The sequence below is a fragment of the Euprymna scolopes genome, chromosome 20 (assembly GCF_053919585.1).
Source record: "Euprymna scolopes isolate OS-2025 chromosome 20, ASM5391958v1, whole genome shotgun sequence".
Lineage (NCBI taxonomy): Eukaryota > Metazoa > Mollusca > Cephalopoda > Sepiida > Sepiolidae > Euprymna > Euprymna scolopes.
Genome location: NC_136501.1, coordinates 111,019,856 through 111,043,303, shown reverse-complemented (window position 1 = coordinate 111,043,303; position 23,448 = coordinate 111,019,856).

Here is a 23,448-nt window from a genome sequence, read left to right as displayed (position 1 = left end):
AGGCGTGAACGAACACCCCATAATTTTATTATACCATATTTCTTCAAACTGAAACATAATTATCAAAGTATATTTATGCAGATAGATATGAAAAGTCTTTATTAAAGTTTGTGACTATTTCCATTCTATGGAGGCCAGGCACGAACGCAGACCACACAATTTTATTATACCATCCCTATTTAAGTTAAAACATACTTATCAAAGTATTCTCATGTACATGTATATCAAGAACACTTGTAAATGTTTGTGTTTTTTTAAATTTTAAATTTTTTTATTTTCATACTTTGTGGACCAGACGCAAACGCATACCCCACAATTTTAATGAACCACAATTCTGCAAGATCAAACATACCCATTCCTGTGTCTCGATACATCTTCTATCATTATATGTAATCAGTTCTTTTAAAATAGTCAACCATATAGGAGCCTATTCGTGACCAGATACACACACACAGCTTTATATTATATATATATATATATATATATATATATATATATATATATGCTTAAATATGATATTTTTATTTGTCCAGATTTTGTATATATTATTATAGAGTTGTGATTTCCAAAGTAAAAAAAAAAGTATTTGGGTGCCATAAGCTAGAATCGAAACCAAAACCAAAACTGTAGCATTCAAAGCTGGTGACGTTACCACTGTACCAACGTGACATGCATAACGCATATGAACTGATTAAAAATTAAAAAGAATGTATAACGATTTTGCAATTTGGACCCATTTTTGACCCTTTAAATCTACTTTAACTGGCTAAAGACCCATAAAAGTACGGCCCATAAAAAATCCAATCATTTGAGGCTGCTCTACGACTTTTAATTTCGGAGGAGATAGAGTTTGAAAATATGGAGACAGACAGACAGACATATAGCGTTTTATATATTAGATTACGCGGGTATATACAACCACCCTCGATGCTTTTTAGATTAACTAGATTATGAAGAGATTGAAACATCCCTCTCAGAATCAATGTGAAGCTACTAAACGCACCAATTATTTCAACTATGCTTTACACATACAAGGCATGGATGCTGAAGCAAAGATACAAAAGAAGATGCAAGCAGTAGGATGAAAATGTCTCAAAATTTGCATACTGATCTATATAACATGGGAAAATGTAAATTATATATATATATATATATATATATATATATATATATATATAGAGAGAGAGAGAGAGAGAGAGAGAGAGAGAGAGATCGTCATATATTGACTAGATCACTCTGACTGACGTTAAAAGCATTCAAAAGGAATGAATATTTATTTCACCTGTATCTCTCGCGGTTGTCAGTAGCCGAGTGGTTCGGGTTCTTGCTAATGAAGTCAGACATAACTTCTGTTGCCAGGGTTCGAATCTCTCGATTGGCGTTAATTGTGAAAGCCTGCACTGATGATTCCCGAAAGGATGAAACACTTGTGTCTGTAGGTATTTAATAATTATTATAGTAAATAATTAAAGGAACAAACCGAGTTATGTGTTCATAAACGTTTTGTCTTTATTTCGGGACTCTATTTTATCGGAATACTATTTCCATTATTCTCATCATATATATATATATATATATATGATGATTGCAACGTCTTGTCAGACGAGTGCCATTCCCTCAGACACTTAAAGTCCATGAGCCCCAAAATGACTTCCATCACCACAGAACCATTTTAATAGACAAATGCCTGAGGAGTATCTATACACAGATGATGTTACAGAGTCTTAGCTTTGTATGACAGCTAAGCCTCTCTCTCGGTTCAAAATGTTGAGATCCAGCAACGAGCAAGACCAAGATAGCCAGCAACAAGTTAAACTGCAGATCAGCTTAATGTGTATACTGGTCTCTCGCTTTATGGTTTTTTAAATCAGAGATTTGCTTCTCCTAAGAAGGTTGCCTTCACCACGGCTTACGGGAGCCTTCTCCACCCAAACACACACATACATACACACAAACACACACGGTGCTAGTTGGCCGTTGACCCTGAAAAAGGGTTCATTCGCCCTTTGGAAGGAGACTAGCCACCCTCCTCACCAAACAAGTCTGGTGGGAGAACCAATTTAGTCGTCGGTGACCCGACCATGAGGCAGGTAGTACTGGGTTACATGGTACCAGTAGCATATGACATGACCTGACATATATATATATATATATATATATTACACATACATTCATATGCAATATTCTGCAGTGTCTTTCCATGTTTTTTTTACAAAGGAGTAACCACTTATCCAGGTCCGGAGGCCACTCGAGGATAAAGGTTAATGAGTGTATAGTAGCCAATGGAAAAATGTCATAGTGATCATTAGTTATAAAAATTTGGTAAATTAGATTATTTAAGAGGAACGGCTCATCAAGAACTTGTGTATGTTGGACTTGAGGACGACCATATTGTAGTTAGTTGGAAAGCAGGAAAACGGAACAGAGTTCCACAGTTTGCAGTTCTAAGAAAGAAACTCTGTTCATGGAATCTACGTTTAGGTTTAGGCACAGTTAAAGAATAGGGGAAATTATTGATAGTGTGTTTCAGCTAAATGTATGCATAAGAAAACCTGACCAGCATGAAAAAGAGGAAACTCAGATGGTATGGGCACGTAACACGCCCAGAAAGACTTGCAAAGACCATCATGCAAGAGAACAGTCCAGATAAAAAGAAGGCAGGGCAGATAGAAGTGAACCGACCATTGATTGAGCAGGGAAAATCTTTGATGTAACTAAGCCATTCGTTGATAACCGCACCAAGTTGAACCAAGTGGTCTATCATATTACACAGGGTGGAACGATGAAATTATCGTCCAAGAAAAGACGACATGATTCCATTTCCGTTTGACAAAAAGCGGTGTTTTTTTTTGTTACATACTACCTACTAGTTGGCCAGTTGTGTCTGAAAGTGACACAATGTTCAACGATCGAGATCGGAGATGCGCCACTGTACAACTCATGCTCTTTACCAATCCAGTTATAACAACAGCACTATTGCCAGTATTCTCAAAGTGCATCGCTGAATTGCCTCGAATAACAGAGAAGTGTTCATGGTGACGGAAACAAAGTTTTCAACCACGGTTATGGTGTGGTTTCAAGTGATGGCCCACATCATGCCACCCCACATCTTTGAAGTCGACTTGAAAGTCAACATCAAAGTGTACTCGGACGTGCAGAAGAGTGGGGTGATACCCTGGTGCAAACAGGTGCCCGCTGGCAGACCCTGGATGTGGCAGCAGGACTTCACACCGGTCCACAACTCCAAAGAGATCCAGGTTTGGTTTTATACCCTTCTCTCACTGCCCCCCCCTTCCCCGACCTAAACCCGCTGGACTACTTCGTTTTAACATACACTGAGAACATCACCTACATGACCTCTCACAACATCAAAACTAGCCTTATCGACGCCATCTGCCAAGTATTTGCTGAGTTCCTAGTGACGCTTGTGGAAAAGGCATGCCCTGTGTTCCGGACCTGTATCGAGGCAATGATTGAGGCTGAAGGCGGCTACATTGAATAGATGTCAGCTCCACTACATAATCAAGTTACCGGAATTGATTTTTTCAATGAAGGTTTTAAAATAAAGCTGAAGTGTGGTTTTCCTTTGGGCGACAATTTTATCGCTCCACCCTGTACACAATCACACATACGTATCCATTGTAATATTAATTGCTATCAGATATTACTTATTAACCCTTATCCTCTACCGGCCTTTGGACTTCATAAACGGTCACCCCCACCCCCACCCCATCCCCAGTAAAAAATTATTTCTTTTTTCCTTTTCATCTTTCTTTCTATTTTATTACAATGTATAACCCACATTCGTTGTTCTGTCTACTTTAGTACTTATAACTCGAATAACTGCAAAATCCCACCCCGTTAGTTTTAAGGTCTTTAGATGCCAGAATGTCTTCCATTCTAATACTTTCTGTGCTTTCGCAAGCGAAGAGAGACAAAAAACATTGTTATTACATGCGACAGTACGACTGCAACAACTGTAAAGTCAACTGGACAATAAATGTAAACTGGACGCTTCTGTCCACTCAACATGCAAAATACCATCAATACGACCCGACACTTCCGTCGACACGATCCGACATGGTCCTAAACAATTACGTCCACATAATCCAGCATGGTCCGGAACAGTACCGTCAACACAACCAACTCCATCAAAACGACCCAACACAATTCTGAACAACTCTATTGAAATAACCCGACACGATCTCCAACAGCAGTGAAATGGCAACCTCGGCAATCACATATGGAACACCTCTGATGCCAGCTTTTTGTAGCCCTTGGACAAACTTCTTTTTGCCATAGGGTAGGTAACTAAGACACTGCCACACAAATCTTGAGCACTTCCACGTGCTTGTCCTTTAATCCTCATATTCCATAAGCGATGTTTCTGACAAGGAGGGAAGAATTGCTGTTTTCTAGGTCAGAATCTATTCCTGTGGCTTCATGATGGAAGAGAAACAAAAAAAGAAAATTATCACGTGACAGTACGACTGCGACAACTGTCAAGTCAGCATAAACTTCTGTCTACATGATCCAACAATCACCTGACACGATCCCGGACAACTCTGTTGAAACGACCCGACACGATCCCCGACAACTCCGTCGAAACGACCCGACACGATCCCCGACAACTCCGTCGAAACGACCCGACACGATCCCCGACAACTCCGTCGAAACGACCCGACACGATCCGATTCCCGACAACTCCGTCGAAACGACCCGACACGATCCGATTCCCGACAACTCCGTCGAAACGACCCGACACGATCCGATTCCCGACAACTCCGTCGAAACGACCCGACACGATCCGATCCCCGACAACTCCGTCAGAACGACCCGACACGATCCCCGACAACTCCGTCGAAACGACCCGACACGATCCCCGACAACTCCGTCGAAACGACCCGACACGATCCCCGACAACTCCGTCGAAACGACCCGACACGATCCCCGACAACTCCGTCGAAACGACCCGACACGATCCCCGACAACTCCGTCGAAACGACCCGACACGATCCCCGACAACTCCGTCGAAACGACCCGACACGATCCCCGACAACTCCGTCGAAACGACCCGACACGATCCCCGACAACTCCGTCGAAACGACCCGACACGATCCCCGACAACTCCGTCGAAACGACCCGACACGATCCCCGACAACTCCGTCGAAACGACCCGACACGATCCCCGACAACTCCGTCGAAACGACCCGACACGATCCCCGACAACTCCGTCGAAACGACCCGACACGATCCCCGACAACTCTGTCGAAATGACCCAAAACAATCCTGGAAAACTCCGCCGAAACAGCCTAACACGATTCCCCGAAAACTCCGTCAAAATGACCCAACACAATCCCGGAAACGACACAGTACCAAATTATCCTCGGCAATTACTTGTTGAACGGCCCTGGCGTCGACTTTTTATATCCCTTAGACGAACTCATTTTCGCCATAGGTAGACCTGACTAAGAAATTGACACACAATTCTTGAGTGTTTCCGCATATGCTCGTCACAGTTGCTTTCCTCTGACCATTTAAAAATTTCCCCCCTCTTTCTTGCTGTACCAACTCACAGATGTTTAAATCTAACCTGAACAGACATCTTGCGGCTCAAATTCCCTCAGTCTCCTCTCCGATACAATCCCAAATAGTAGCTGCTAATGTGCCTTGTTTGAGTTGAAAATAACTAAAAAAAAAAATTTGTTCTTTCAATTTTCAGAGTTAAAAGATGGTCCAAAAACAATCTGAAGCCTTCCACACGTTTCTGTGACATTTTTCTAAATTTTAAAACAGAATTTTATTGCATATCGTTCTTCTAACGCGTCCTCACGTCCAGGTTGCATTTTTGAAATTCATCAATTGTGACAAGTTTGCTTTAGTAGGATGTATTCCAATTACTGCTGTCGCTGTTCACTTGAACCTGGAATAAAACATTGATCAGTCGTCTGATAAGATGCATAGCAATAACGTACTGAATTTTCAAGAGTCCGCAACAATTTTAAACGCCTGTACAAAAATGTCTGGAAACTTATTTAAGGCAACGCATAAAAGTGCATATATTGACTGCCCAATTTTGCTTGAGGATCGTAAAAAAACTTTGACCGCTCGGAAATAAAACATTTGCTGCATAGGAAGAAAACCTTATATCATTTAAGTTGATGGTCGGCCATCGAAGCAATGCTGTCATAAGTTTGCGCAATTAATTAATTTTCACATTGCAGCAAGGATCGATGGCTACGGCCTCCGAACAAGAAATAAAAAGACATGAACAGAACGAGAACGTGTAAACAGCAACAAAAGCGATCAAAAACAAAATGTATGTGCGCAACGGAATATCACCGTCATATCTAGTGCATGCTAGCGAGAACCGTATCCCGGCGTTGCCCGCATGGAATATCTTCTTATAAATTTTCCTAATGTGTGTGTGTGTGTGTGTGTGTGTGTGTGTGTGTGTGTGTGTGTGTATGACGCGGTTTATCTCAGCCTACAGGCAATCCACCCAGGCAAGTAAAGTACGGAAATGAAGCTTATGACCCAGCGGATGTTTTAGTGATAGTTATATCCATGTTTGGTGTATTTTTTTTTTCTTTTACATAGGCATCACCACTTATCAAAGCCAAGAGGCCACTCAAGGATAAGGGTTAAAGAGTGTACAGTAGAAATTGGACATTATAGTAATCATTAGTAATGAAAATTTGGGAAATTTGATAACTTATATAGAACGGCTCATCAAGAACTTATTTACGTTAGACTTGAACACAACCATATTGTAGTCAGCCGGAAAGCAGGAAAACGGAAGACAATTCCACAGGCGTGCAGTTCAAAGAAAGAAGCTTTGTTCATGGAATCTACGTTTAGGTTTAGGCACAGATAAAGAGTGGGGGAAATTATTGATAGTGTATACAGCTAGACGAGTGTTTCTTGTGAAAGTTTTGCGAGGGGGGACCATAGATTGAAGCTCAGTTGAACACCTTCCATGAAAATAACGATACATCAAAGACAAACTCGCAACATCTCTTCTGTGAGATAGAGGTTGTAAGGAAGAGAAAAGGACATCTCCTACGAGACTACGAAGTCTATTTTGAACTCTATCAAGGCAGGATAAGTCCTTTCTAGCAGCTCCTTCCCAGATGTGGCAACAATATTCCATCCTTGGACGTACCTGGCTCTTATATAGATAGAGAATTGCATCAGCAGTGAAATATTTACTGGATCGATAGAAAAACCCCACCATTTTTCCAGCGGCCTTGGCAACAGATTTGATGTATGTGTTCCATTTAAGATCAGGAGTAAAGGTTGAGCCCAGAAGCTTGTCAAAACTTGAGGCCTCCTGAAGACGAAAGCCATTCATTTCAATTGATGCCAGATGTGGATCAGAATGTTGATGTAAAGAGAGAAGCTTGGTTTTAGATGCATTAAAAGTAACCAGCCACTCCTTTAAACTACTTTAATGGAAAGCTTTCTGGCATTTAGGAACCTCAACAGTGAAGGGGTGAGATTTTGTTGCTAAGCGGGTTTGTCCGGGATATGTACATTGAGGGACACAAGTGCAGCGAGTTCATCAGAGCACATTCCATTAAAATATTTATAAAACAAGCACAGAGATGCAACATTGTGGCGATGGGACAGGGGCTCGATCTTAGTTGACAAAGTGGGATTGGAAACTCCTTTTTTTATTTTAGACTCTAAAAGAGGAAGAGATGCACCAGCCCAGATATGGCAACAATACTCCATGCATGAGTGAATGGTGACTTTGTAGATGTACAGGATACTCTCAGGTGTGAGTTGTTTTCTAGCTCGATAGAGGGAACCTACCTTCTTTGCAGCAGCCTTCACAATATCCTCAATGTACTTGTTCCAGCTCATATTACCCATGAATATTAGGCCGAGGAGTTTGAAGGAAGAATTTTTAGGTAGGAGTTTATATGGCATGGATATCACTGGTTAGAAAAAGTGTTGCAATTGCTAAAGAGCAGCAGCTTAGTCTTACCAGCATTAAATGTTGCCATCCATTTACGGCCTCATTCCACCACGGTCCGGAGGTCATTTTTTAACGATTCTGCCAGTGTCTTAGATTTGTGTACATCCGTTCTTTCCTCATGCATGCTATAGAGCGTTGTATCTTCAGCAAATATACCTATCTTAGAAGGTGGTTTATGAATATCAGGAATAAAAGTGGCCCAAGGATCCACCCCTGAGGCACTCCCGCATTAATGTTATGCTGCTGGATGTATGCCTATCAATGATAACCTGGATGATTTTATTGTCCAAGAAGGATCCAATTATATTTAGTATGCATCCAGTTATAGTGTATGATTTAATTTTTATTAGTAGCCCTTCGTGCCATACTTTGTCAAAGGCCTTGGATATATGAAGGTTACATTCCTGGATTAGCCCAAAATTATCCAGGACATGGTATGTGCGTTCAGAGATGACTGCTAAAATATCTGCAGTAAAACGGCGTTGCCTAAATCCATACTGTTTGTTAGATAGAAGATTTGCTTTTGCGAGGTGGTGGACTAGTGATTGATGGATTAAGGTCTCAAAGATTTTAGTGAAGAAGGAGAAGAGACTAATAGGGCGATAATTGAGAAGGTCAGTTATTTTCACTAGAATTCTTGTACACTGCTCACAGAGGCCGTCTTCCAGGTATTAGGGAAGAAAGATTCAGCAAGGCATTTACTGTAGGGCTTAGAAAGTACAGGGGCTAGCTCAGCTGAACATTCATTAATTAATATAGCAGGAATGAGATGGGACTCACACGCCTTGAAGGTGTCTAAGTCTTTTGATGATATCGCGGACATGAGAAGGGGTGATTTTTACATCATTTAGTATGGCTTCAGTCTGTGAAGGTGCAGTTGGAGGTGAATTCCTGAGCAAGGAGTTTTGCCTTTTTGATTACCGTGCATGCGTCCGTTCTGGTTGTTGGATAGTGGAGGAATTATTTATTCACTACACTATTATAGATTTTCCAAAGATCATGAGTTCCTATCTTTTGAGATTCTATGCGTCCCCCTATTATTTCAGCATCCTTTCTTTTGTCCATCGCTATTTTTCTCTTACAATGATTTCTAGCATCTATGCACTTTTGCTTATTTGTATTTGACTTATCACCTAATCAGAGTTTTTTTTTCTGTCTGTTTCGATTTACTCAAAACCGCACACACCTCGTCTTCTCATGTATCGTTCTCTTCTTCCTCTTCTACTTCTTGCTCTTTTTCTTCTTTTTTCTTCTCAGTCGTCAGAAGCGTCGTCTTTGTCTTGACTACGTTTTTCCTTCTCCCTTCTTGCTCACAGTGACCCGTTTTTATGCTAAGCTGAACTCTTGTGCGTGCGAGAGAACGAGATTTTGCGTGATTACTTGGCAATATTAACCGGCCGCCGCCATCTTGCTATTTTTCTTTGGACGTGCCCGCTTTGCAGAGTGCACACCTCGAGCGCTTGTCAGGTAAGCCCGTCTGTTCGCAATTTATTACACACAGACCAGCGGAATACATGTCTTTGCGTAATGCCAGCTGCACAATCTGCAGTAAACCATGGGAGTGAGTGGGGCTTGCTATAATACTTCCGTGTGGGAACATGTGTTTCAATGCCCGCTTTGTACCGTTCACTTATCTCATTGGCACATTTTTCCGCAGAAAGAGAGAAGATATTGGTAAATGGGGCATGTCTGATGTGTTTTCTGATGGCTTCTCAGTCAGCCCTTTTGTAGTACCTTGTTATTTTGCTCAAATTCCATTCCAGGTCCCTGCTTCCCCAACTGTACTGACGTGCAGAAGTTCAAGTGCAATGTGAACTGACATCTTGCTGTCCAAATCCCTAGATAGTACTCCAGTAGTTGTTGCCTCTGATAGTAGCCCCCTACACCAAAGTGGCAATGTGCCTTGTTTTTTTTTTTTTTATTTTTTTTTTACATGGGTGTCACCACTTATCAAGGCCCAGAGGCCACTCGAGGATAAGGGTTAATAGGTATACATTAGTCATTGTGATTTTAGCATAGTAAACAGTGGGAATTTTGTAACTTGGATTAGTTAGGGGGACGATTCAATTAGAACTTGTTCACATTGGACTTTTTCTTTTTTCTTTTTTTTTTTCATAGGTATCAACACATTATCAAGGCCAAGAGGCCACTCAAGGATAAGGGTTAAAGAGTGTACAGTAGAAATTGGACAATATAATCAGAGACAAACTCGCAACATCTCTTCTGTGAGATAGAGGTTGCAAGGAAGAGAAAAGGCATCGAGAGGCCCCACCAGAAGCTACTGCATGGTCCAGAATCCATTCACCAAATGGCAATACAGCAGCCCCAGTACTTTGCACCTGCAATATAGTGTTTGGGGTGAAAATGTAAAAAAAGAAAAAAAAAAAAAGGAATTAAAACAAATCCGATGAAAGAAGGAACAGGTGATTTTGACTAAAGTCAACACCTTATACAGCATAACATTACAAGTGAATTGCAGAAGCTTTATTACCACACAAGCAGAAAAGCCCGGCATATAAAATCAACAGTAACTTCTTTGAAATCAGTACTATCCTCGACCCCCCAAATCAACTGACTATTCCTGTAATGATCCGGTCCATGTTGACTTTGCGGTGGGAGTTTAGTTCTGTGCAGTTCTCGGAGGTCCATACTTCCAGGCTACAATATTTCATAGAGAAATGGCTTTCTTTTAGAAGGGGGTTAGCTCATTGCCTGAGGTGCCCTTTTCTGAGGAATGCCGACGGGGCTGCCAAGGCACTTTTTGCAGGTCAGGGCCTCTCCTCGGTGGCGCGAACTTCTCAATCCCACTCTCCAACCCTGGTGTCTAATTTCTTGCAGTGGTAGAAAACCAAAAACCATATATATATATATATATATATATATATATATATATATATATATATATATAGATGTTATTTGTTTTTATTTTTTGCGATACATTTTGAATGAATTCAAAGTCCCCTATTCAAAGTGCATTTTTACCTAAATGCGAGTTGGGAATAATTTTCCCTTTAACCAATTTGGTACCCCCACATGGGGAGCGGCATATATATTATTTTTTTAAAAGTATGATTATCCACTAACACGCGTTTCATTTTCATCATCTACGACTCATCAGAGTGGCTGAATCTAGCGAGATTTGAAATCGGGACCCCACGGTAATGAGCCTAAACTTTTTATCCGCTCGCCCATCTCGCACGACTGCTTGGATATATCGTGATTTATTTAGATGTTATTTGTTTTTGTTTTTGCGATACGTTTTGAATGAATTCGATTATTTACGAAAGTGCATTTTTACCTAAATGCGAGTTTGGAATAATTTTCCCTTTAACCACATGGGGAGCGGCATTATATTAAATATATATATATATATATATATATGGTAAAACTGGTAATTAGTAAAAATCTGAAGAGAGTGCTCAATACTATTGCAGAGCAAATATGTGTTAACGGTTGATAAATCGAGGCCTCCATTCAGTCTCAAAAGACAAGGGATACCCCCAATAGGGGCAGCGGCACATATAATTGTGAAGCACGGGTTGCGCAATCTCCAAACACACCTCTCCTGAATCGGCACTGTTTGAGTCTAGTGGTAAAGAGAAGACCAGGATGACTGGAAACAATGCCGAGATAAGCGGAGAGCACACACAGCACCTGAAAGTCCCAAATGGTCACCCATTTTAGCACTGACCAAGTTCAGCGTTGCTTAACTTTTAAAAAAAGAATATGCAAATTAGTTAATTTGGGTGCTTTACTTCTTGTAATCTTTTGCATATATTAAGAAGTTCGTTTTAATAAATTTGAAGATGAAAAAGTAGGCTTTTAATATCAATGTCAGAGCAAGAAAAATTCCAACTTTATAAGTATATAGATATAGCCTATTCTATATTGCTTATTATATTGTACCTAACTTATAGGTCCTAGATATGACCTTAAACTATATCCAGTGGTGAGACCTCAGTTTGCGGGCTTTTGGGAGTGTGGAGCCACCCTTTAATTACTATTGCTTCCAGGTCCTCTCTGACCTGGAGTGGTAGTACCTGTTAGGGTCCCAACTATTGGTTGAATAGAAACCGATTTGAAAACAACATATGGTTGATATGTTGTCAAACAAAAACAACCAACCAACCAACCTAACTTATAGTAATTTCGTGAAGTGTCAGGGGTTCTGGTTTGAATAAGCTGAGTTAATTTTTGTGAGTTGGATTTCAGATACCGAGCCAGCAAGATGAATTAAAGGAGACGTCAGAAAAGCAAGATGGGTGAGAACTGCACGCCTGTGGAACTCTGTTCCGTCTGCCGTCTTCCCACTGGACTACAACTTGGATGTCTTCAAGTCCAACGTTAACAAATTCCTAATGAACCGCCCCCTTAATTAAACACTTCATCAAATCTCCACACTAACGTAATGTACTTGCAATAACCCTTATCCCTGAGTGGCTTCCGGGCCTTGATAAATGGTGACCACTGTGTAAAAAAACAAAACAAAAACAGGTCTCCCCATAAGGGGGCGACGGTTTCCAAATGGATGCAGAGAAACCACAAGCCAAGACTCACCCCCAGTTCTGCTTGTTCGAGATGCCTGGAAGTGAATAAAAAATATAAAAACAATCATTCGTCTTTGTTACAACTGGTCCGGTTCTACCCAAGGACGGTTGGCGAATCTCCCAGAAGAGAGCAGCAGAAACAGGTATGTCGTCATATTACATGCATTACATGTAATACACACACGCAGCCACGAACACTAGAGGAGTCACAGCGGTTAAGAGATTTAGCAGCTAAATACACAATTAGATAACACGTTTTATAACATGTTTTTCGGAAATGCAAATGACTAAGTATTTTATTCATATTTTTCATGATATGCATCTTACACGTGTTTCGTTGAATAGTGGATTCCCACCAAGCAACTCATCAGAGACAAATGTATATTTTTCGGAAATGGTGATAACTAAAGCTCGCAGAAACGTAAGAATACTTATTGCAATTTTAATAGCCCTCCCCCAAAAAAAACTCGGCTAAGGATCTTTATCCTGACCCCTCTCCCAAAATCAAAAGAGCTTAGACTACTCCTGTAATGGTCCCTGTTGATTTTGCGGTCGGAATAAAATTCTGTGCAGTCCTAGGAGGTCCACCTTCTCCGGTCTTGGCTTCTCTCTTTGAGAAAGGTGTTGGTTTATTGCCAATCGCCTGGAATTTCGACAGGGCTGCCCAGGCATTTTTTGCAAGTCAGAGAGCTCCTTTAGGGAGCTGACTTCTTAATCCCACTTTTTGGACCCTGGTGTCTAAGTTCTTGCGGTGAGAGCTAAATATAAGCAACTGAATACAAAGCCCCCTCTTTGTGTTGAGCACTTTGTAAATATATTTTCACCTGATGCGTATTTAAAAGCGATTAAGCGAAGCCCACTATTAATTTGTTTGTAAACAAGCTGATGATTCAAACACTTTGCGACGGGAGGGTGTGGATTTAATACACACTCTAGGAGAAATATTTACGGCACTGATTCGTAGGTTCAATCCACGGCTGGGGAAAGGTGTTTGTCTAGCCGCACTGATGAGTTGTGATACAACGAAACAGTACTGTATGTGGATGACAGTATTATATATATATATATGAAATAAAATGGACGTGGAAGGATCTGATTGCTCAACGTTTCGCCCGATTTATGCCGGCTTCTTCAAGAGGAATGGTCATTGACGAGATAGTCGGAGGATTGGGGCTATATATAATGATGGGGAGAGCAACGTGTTTTCCTTATGTAAATTAGATGTCATATATACATATATATATACATTTTATGAGAGAAAATAAATTAGAGTAAACTAGTGTGGTGGATTACGTCTAAAAGTTAAAATATCGTAGAGATTAAAAAATTGCGTCTGGAAATATAGCGGTGATAGATTAAGTAAATAAAATGACACGAGATTACGAAGGAAGTTTTTTTTTTTAAATTAGAAATAATTGAATTTGGATAAAATAGCGTAGTTACTTAAAAGATGGTGTCTAAAAATAAGAATAGGAGGTGATAAAATGGAGTCTAAAAATAGATAATGATAAAATACAGTAAATAAGTTAAATAAAAATAATAAAATTAAGTGAAATTACGATTTTTTTTATTTTATATCGCGTTTAACCGGTATCTAAGTTGTTCTCTTTAATAATTATTTTCGACAGAAAGGGAGCAACGTGGAAAAAAACCTTTTCTTTGCTTAATTGTATTGCTGGAATGGGAGATTATAGCCGACTCAGTTAAACGTCCTGTGGATCTGTTATGTATGTGTTTAAGGAAAGTTGCTTTGTTAAAATTAAAATGGTGGTCGTTTTCCATGATGTGACAAAATATGGCATTGAGTGTATAGAATATTGTAGAGATTAAGAAAAAAAAAAAAGAAAAAAAAAACTTCCTTCGTAATCTCGTGTCATTTTATTTACTTAATCTATCACCGCTATATTTCCAGACGCAATTTTTTAATCTCTACGATATTTTAACTTTTAGACGTAATCCACCACACTAGTTTACTCTAATTTATTTTCTCTCATAAAATTATATATATATATATATATATGTGTGTATATATGACATCTAATTTACATAAGGAAAACACGTTGCTCTCCCCTATCATTATATATAGACCCAATCCTCCGACTCTCTCGTCAATGACCATCCCTCTTGAAGCAGCCCACATAAATCGGGCGAAGTGTTGAGTATTCAGGTCCTTCCACCTACATTTTATTTCATATCGTCGGATTTAATCCAGCTCAACAATCATATATATATATATAAATATATATATATATACAGGGTGACCCCCCCCCGTCAAAACGGGCCCCAACTCTAATTAGGCCCCGTTTTTTAGTGTTTTGTTCCAATGAAATGAAACCTTGGTCATAACTAGTTTAATATATTCAAAACATCACATACATCAAAACACTAGGGTCTTTGGCCTTTTTTCTCTCCGTTTTGCAGCCTATGTTCTAGATGGCCTCCATTTAGCTTTTGTTTTTTGGTCACCCTGGATATATATATAATGGGTTAAGAAATTCCAACGAAAGAAAGATGTATATTTAAATAAGGGGGTAGTCACCAACAATGTGTATTTTTTAACATTATTTTATTATTCCGTGTCTTGGTTTGTCATTGAGAATTCTGTTTGGATCATTGTAATGATGTTTTTAAATCATTGAAATCGTTTTTACGCGTTTCAGACGTTTTGTGAAGCGTCCTCGTCAGAAATTATTTTCAAATGTGTTGGAGATGTAAAATGGCATTTTCGTAATTCATTTGAAGTGTTTCCAAGGGGTTGAGGCGTGTAAGTGTCTATTATTCATTGACATGTTCAATTTTTATTACTATTTTATTGGGCTTGTCGGGGCCGCTGACCTCTCTCTTTCTGCTTGTGTTTTTTTTTCTCCTTTTTCCTTTAGGGTAGGGTGTATGTGTGTGTGTGTGTACCCATTGCTGTGCCTAGTATTTGGATGTAGTTGTCTTTATTGAATTGGAAGGAGTTGTTATTGAGGATTATGTCGATGCTATCAATAAAAAAAATCTTCATCACCAGATTCACTCCTGAACTGAACAGAGCCTAATATCAACACACAAAAACATGAAATGCAAGGCACACTCGCATGCACATCCATATACATATACACACCCACACATAAATCAGAACCGACACATTAAAACCCACACGTGCGCGCATACAACCACACACAGACATAACACCCCTATCTCTAATACAACACACTGAACAATACCAACCCTACTTAACCTCGAAACCAACAACACTAGGAAACACCTAGAACCATAGTATAATATTTGTTCCAACACCTCGCTCCCTCCTCAGTCAGTGGAGGAGAACCCCCTCATGACTGAGACAACTATCATCCCTTCTATCATCCCCCTCCCATACCTATACCCCCTCCAATTGCACCCCCTTCTCTGGGGAACAAAATCTTCCCAACACTAGGAACCGATCCTGGGTCTGGCCATACCCACATGGGGAGACAAATAAATAGAAACATTAAAAAATCCCCTATACATATTTTTAAATACACCCCTCTATCTAAACAAACATAATATAAGGAATACCCGAAAAGACTGGAACGAAAAATCACAATACTAAAATCCCAGAATCCAAAAAATAAATATCAAAATAGAATGAAAGCACCCCTACCCTTATTTCAGAAGAGCTGGTTCCCCCTCCTCACACATACACATTAGTAACGACCTTGGATCACAGTCACCTTCCTAGGGAAGCAAATAACCTCATAATACTATAAAACAGTACACACATTCTCAAACCAATAAAAGAAAACACACATACACGCACACCCTACCCTAAAGGAAAAAGGAGAAAAAAAAACACAAGCAGAAAGAGAGAGTGACTACAGCCGAGGTCAGCGGCCCCGACAAGCCCAATAAAAGAGTAATAAAAATTGAACATGCCAATGAATAATAGACACTTACACGCCTCAATTCCTTAGAAACATTTCAAATGAACTACGAAAATGCCATTTTTACATCTCCAACACATTTGAAAATAATTTCTAACGAGGAAGCTTCACAGAACGTCTGAAACGCGTAAAAACGATTCAATGATTTAAAAACATCATTACAATGATCCAAACAGAATTCTCAATGAAAAGCCAATACACGGAATAATAAAATAATGTTAAAAAATACACATTGTTGGTGACTACCCCCTTTTTTAAATATATATATATATATATATATATATATATATATATATATATATATATATATATATATATATATATAAGAATTGGGACGATTAATCGAAATTAGAATAGGGAATCAGAAAAATCGAAACTTTTAAAATTAACGGAATCGGTACCGGAATTCGAAACATGTGGGCATATTTTCCCAAATTATTATTTATATTTATGCAAAAAAAAAAAACAAAAACAAAAAAAAAACGATTCCTTCAATTTTTTTATTATTTGATTTTGTTAAAACAAAATCCTCCACTATTGGTAGTAATAATAAAAAAATAAATATCGATTTTAAACTGCCAATAAAGCTAAATCTACAGACCCCCCCACCTCCCGCATATAAGACGCAAGGTTTTAGGTTTGGGAAATGAAAATGCACATTTAACATGCATTTTTATGCTAATCGGAAAAAATAACCTGATCGTTAAATATTTAGAGATTCATATAGAATGGGAATTGGAATCGGTAATTGTATTGGAACCGGGAATTTATTACGAAATCAGAACTTATCAGTGCGGCCAGAGTAGCACCTTTCCCTGGCCGTGGATTGAACCTACAACCATCACGTTGATAGTCGGCAGTTCTAACCACTGGACAATGGATTGATGCTTGTAAACGACCTCATCAAATGTCCATTAAGCATTCGCCCATCGCTTTTACAGTACTCGAGCTGCTAGTTATTTACTAATAAACAACGAGCCTCGCCTATAGCATAATAAGCAGCGGGTAAGATACATTTACAACAGTGCTCAACCTAAACAGGTGAGGAGGCTTAATTTATAGTCATCCACATATTGTACTGTTTCGCTGTATCACAACTCATCCGTGCAGCTAGACTAGCACCTTTCCCTAGTCGTAAATATATATATATATATATATATATATATATATATATATGAATTTAAAAAAGTCAAGCGCGTAGTACCTGCTTAAAGCTTTAATTTTGTTTTGTCATTTCTATCATAGTATGTAAGGTAGTGTAGCAGCCGACACCCGCTACATCACTGGCAGGAGCTACCTATAGTAGCAATAAAAGATCCGCAATTTCGAAGTGATCATTTATTTTATTATAGTGTGTATAGACCTTTGACATACTTTTCTATAGGAACACGATCATGCCATAATATAATAGGGTGCCATCTGTTAACACTCATAAGAAAAGTTATCTCGCCGAAACATTATTACCATTAAAGGCTTCCATCTCTGGTCTTTGTCAATCTCATCAGCTTTATTGTTTGTTTCTTTATATTATTATTATTGTGGGAAAATACAGATGGAAATCATAAATCTCGAATGTTTGTCTTCGTAATTCTTCCGAATAGGGTTGGTCAGTGCAGCCGGTCTGTTCTCAGAAAAAAGTGAAACATAAATACAATGGTCGAAATAACTGACCAACAGATGAGAAAAGTCAACACTCCCGGCTTTTAAAGCGGTGGGATGTCCACCCGACGTAACCATCCCCCCAATCCTAACCCAACCAACATTGATTTATTCAAAAGTATTTTCCCTTCTTTCTTTGTTATGTTTATCGAGTTAGACGGCCGTGCCGACAAATAAACGAAACCCTACCCTAACCCTAAACGCTGTCGACTTGGCCGGATTCACTTCAAACTTGTTTCTATTTCAATCGATCTTCGAATCTCAAGTTTGGTTTTACGATGTTGTCCAGTTCATAAAAAAAAATCTACACGTAAAAACTATCCCAAAGCAATAGCTCGTCTAACTACAACCACTGTAAAGAAACTTTTGTTTCTTCCTCTATTTACTTTGTAGCTCAATAATGCTGACGCACTGGTGAGTATCGTTGAGCTTAGTCAGTACTACAATGGGTGACCATTTGAGAATACCAAGTGCTGAGTGAACCTTTAGAAAGGCAAAAGTTTTACCCCTAATAAAATATATTTAACTAAAAACACAGCACGAAATGAGTAATAAAACTTTTTTTCAACAGGAAGTTGAAGGTAGAACCGTGATAGAATGAATAGAAGGTCCTTTTTGAGGTCATTGTCGGTCAGTCAGCATATTTCCTGTGCCGCCCCCAACTAATAGCAGTTGTCTCCAGTGGAGACCGTCAATGCTAGGTCGAGATGTCCGGTGGACAAGTGCCGAGAGAAGGAACGTGTTGCTTGGCTGAAGGTCCGGTCCTGGTTGGTTATTTATTTGTTTTCCACGATATAAAATGTGACACAAGGTCGGTTTAATGTGGGTTGGTTGGTTGTTTTTGTTTTACGGCATATCAACCCTTTTCGGGTTATTTAATGCCGAATCCAAAGATTTTGTAGAAAAAATTTTTTTAATAGAATATATTTGTTGTTTTCAAGTCGGTTTCTATTTAACCCATAGTTGGGACCCTAACAGGTACTACCACTCCGGGTCAGAGTGGACCTGGGAGCAATGGTAATTAAAGGGTGGCTCCACACTCCCTAAAGGCCACAAGCTGGGGCCTCACCACTGGTTATAGTTTAAGGTCATATCCAGGACCAAGTTTAATGTGGGAGATAACCATCTCCCCTCAAAAGAGGATTCTGCAAAAATAAAATTGCCTTAGTATAGAAGGGTTGCCCCCCTCCATTGACTGAGGACAATTAATTCGAGTGCAGCATCTGTGCAGACACCATACTTCACTGACCAGCCCAGTACGAGTACCGACTTACTCTGCCTGGCGTTCTCTCATTTTAGGGGAGCAAATCTATCAACTTTAGGGAGCAAATGAATCAATGCGCCCTGTTAGCTGATATGTCAGCCTGTGGCCAAAGAACTCAGAGGGGGGGCATTGATTCACTAGAGAAAATAATTCTTTGTAACTGCTACAAGCTCTCCGTTAATCTCAGTATTGTTTCCAGTCGTCCTGGACTTCTTTTCCCTACTGGAATCAAATAGTTCCCACTCAGGAAAGTAGTGGTTATGGATTGCGAATACTTTGTTTCACAATTCATGACGTGTTATCCATCATCCCTCCAGGATGATCTGATGGTCCTCATCCTTCCGATGGACCACCATCCACCCACTTTGTAGCATTAACCCCTTCTCAATACAGTTATACACGTACCACTAAGTGGTGCAAAGGTAGATTTGTTCATATAAATACGTCGTATTATTGTGTCGTGTTACTAAATGTCTATAGTGGGGTTCTTTACTATCTGAACCATTTGTTACTCGTCTAAGTGTGTTGCATGCGCACGCGCGCGCGTTTGTGTGTCAGACATAATATAAACACATACATGTATTTCAACATATTTCATCAATTTTCAACTACGTCGTTGGTCTTTTGGTCCACCTGGAACTTTCATCTGTTCTTGGATGGATTGGTTGGTTGGTTGTTTTTCTTTTACGACATATCAACCCTTTTCAGGTTATTTAATGGCGAATCCAGTGATTTTGAAGAAAATATTTTTTAATAGGACATATATATATTTTTTTTCAAGTCGATTTCTATTTAACCTATAGTTGGGACCCTAACAGGTACTACCACTCCGGGTCAGAGTGGATCTGGGAGCAATGGCAATTAAGGGGTCCCTCCGCACTCCCTAAAGGCCACAAGCTGGGGCCTCACCATCGGATATAGTTTAAGGTCATATCCAGAACCTGTTCTTAGATGGAAGCTGGAACTTCAAGACGATGTATTTCAACATATTTAATCAATTTTCAACTACGTCGTTGGTCTTTTGGTCCACCTGGAACTTTCATCTGTTCTTGGATGGATTGGTTGGTTGGTTGTATTTGTTTTATGGCATAGCAACCCTTTTCAGGTTATTTAATGCCGAATCCAAAGATTTTGAAGAATTTTTTTTTAATAGAATATATTTGTTGTTTTCACGTCGCTTTCTATTTAATTTAGGGGTCCCTCCACACTCCCTAAAGTCCGCAAGCTGGGGCCTCACCATCGGATATAGTTTAAGGTCATATCCAGAATCTGGAACTTCAAGACGATGGTTCGCTTTTATATAGTTTTTATTATTTCCCAGGTGTCGATCGCAGAAGAATGGGAAGTGAATATCTTTGCTCGTGGGTTTCTCTTAGTCTCCAATTTTGAGACACGTCAGCTCCCTCCCCGGTGAGGGGGAGACTATCTGTTAAACCGTCCGCTCTGTTAGACGTTTTTTTTTTTTTTTTTTTTACACAGTGATCACCACTTATCAAGGCCCGGAAGCCACTCAGGGATAAGGGTTATTGCAAGTACATTACGTTAGTGAGGAGATTTGATGAAGTGTTTAATTAGGGGGGCGGTTCATTAGGAATTTGTTAACATTAGACTTGAAGACATCCAAGTTGTAGTCCGGAGGGAAGCAGGCAGACGGAACAGAGTTCCACAGGCGTGCAGTTCTAAGAAAGAAGCTTTGTTCATGAAATCCGCGTTTTGATTTAGGTACAGATATAGAGTGGTGGAAATTTTTCACAGTGGATTCAGCTAGACGGGTGTTTTTCGTGAAAGATTGGCGAGGGGGGACCAGGGATTGGAGTTCAGACGAGCACCTGCCATGAAAATAACGATAAAACAAGGATAGGCTCGCAACGTCTCTTCTGTTGGAGAGGGGTTGCAGGGTAGAGAAAAGGGCATCCCCCACTAAACCACGAAGTCTATTTTGCACTCTGTCAAGGCATGATAGGCTGTTTTTGGCAGCTCCTGCCCAGATATGGCAACAGTATTCCGTCCTCTTTCCAACTCATCTATTTTCTCAGCTAACCAGAACACGTGACAGAAAGACACGTGCTCCCGATGCTGGTCAACTCTCTTCCGGTGCAACTTGTCCAGTTTACACCTCAACATTTTTTGACAACTTTTATCAAAACATAGCTTCACATTTCATTTCTTGTTTATTTTCAATGAGATAGACGGGTAGATCGATAGATAGATCGATAGATATATAAACAGATACAAATATAGATAGCTAACTAAATCGATAGATAGATATATAACAACTTCTCTTCTGTTCAACAACCCTATAACATTGCGACGCTAGGGGGCGTTCTGATTTGCTTTATAAAAAGAAGTACATGCATTTAAAAAATGATTTAAGAACCTCTGTGAAATTACTCTGCTGCGATCCTATTATTTCTGGTTCCACTATAAACACAGCTCCACCGAGTGGTTGTACATTATTTAATACGTTTTTTTTTGAAGATGAGGCATACCTTGAAAATTCGGAGAACTTAACATGTGATAAATAAATATTTTATAATTGAAATATAGTGCGATCTTCCAATATTGTCATTCTTCTTTTTGTCTTATCTCATACTCAACAGTGTTTTTCATAGCCTTAAGGATCCTTTTCATATATATATATATATATATATATATATATATATATATATATACATTGCCCTGTAAAGAACCTATGTTGATTATGTAAAATTATATTTTATACATAATTACTTGAATTAAAGTTTAAAATGCAAAAGTCAGGTACTATGCGTCAATTGTTCTCTGAACAGAAACAATCATTTTGAACGCACCCCTGTCACATCAAAGTACCTACTGTTGATTTTATATGCTTGGCCTTACTGCTTGTGCGGCGATGACTTGAATTAAAGTTTAAAATACAAAAGTCAAGTATCATGGTTCACTTGTGCTTTAAACAGAAACGCTCATTTCAAACGCGCCCTTGTCATATCAAATAATCTACTGTTGATTTTATATGTCGGGCCTTTCAGCTTGTGTTGTAATAAAACTTCTCAAATGCACTGTTAATGTGATGTTAGGCTGTGTCAGGTGTTAACTTTGGTCAAAATTGCCTGTTTCTTTCTTTTATATGACTATTTCGATTATCGATACTTATCTAAGACATTCCGATACACAACCTATCTAAAAATACTTCCAGATACATAAAGTACATTTGTGTAAAATTATTTTTTCGATTTTCCGTATAATCTTTTTTTTTATATCAAAATCGAAATGAAAGTTTCATAGTTACCACGATTGTTTTCGATTCGATTTCAAACCATGGAGTTGATGAGTTTTAATACGTTGTTGTTGTTGTTGTTCTTGAATACGGTACTATTAAAAGTCCGGTGTTGGGTTCAAACGTAAGATGATTCGAGAATTTTTAACTTTTTAAAACTGTTTTCTTGTACAATTTTTGTATTATCAACAAGGAATTGTCTAAGATTGGAGGAGGGGGAGACAGTTATGTTCTTTTATCAAATGTTGATATGTGGCACTGGTAATGTTTACAGAAAATCGAAAAAAAAAGAAGAATAAAGCAAAGTACTTCCGTTTTATTTAATAATGTCTGCTAGAATGAAAAAATGCTGCCTAAATATAACAATTTCAAATATTTACAGTGGCGCCAAAAAGAAAGTCCGCATTTGTCATTTTTTCAAAAACCAAAAATTGGAAGCTAAATTTAATGTAACTTTTAGGCAACATACACCTAGAAATTCCATTAGGCACCTGCCTGCTCGCCCAATCTTAACCCTCCCCCTTCTCTCTTTACCCTCTCTATTTCAACCCGCCCTCCTCTTTCCCTCATCTAAAAGGCTTCCCTCACCCACTATCAACAAGAAAGCTGACCAACACTTCACCGGGATTCTCACCAGAAGCAAGTCATCCAACGCATCGTTCTGAATATCATCTCCCGGATTATTCTGCTACCCATACCATTGATTTCGAGGTCCATTTCATGCATAATTCAATGCTCAAATTCTATTACCCACGGGGATATATACAATGGAATGGTGTATCCATTCAACATCTGATACACTGTGTCAACATCTAAAAAGATTTTGGGTT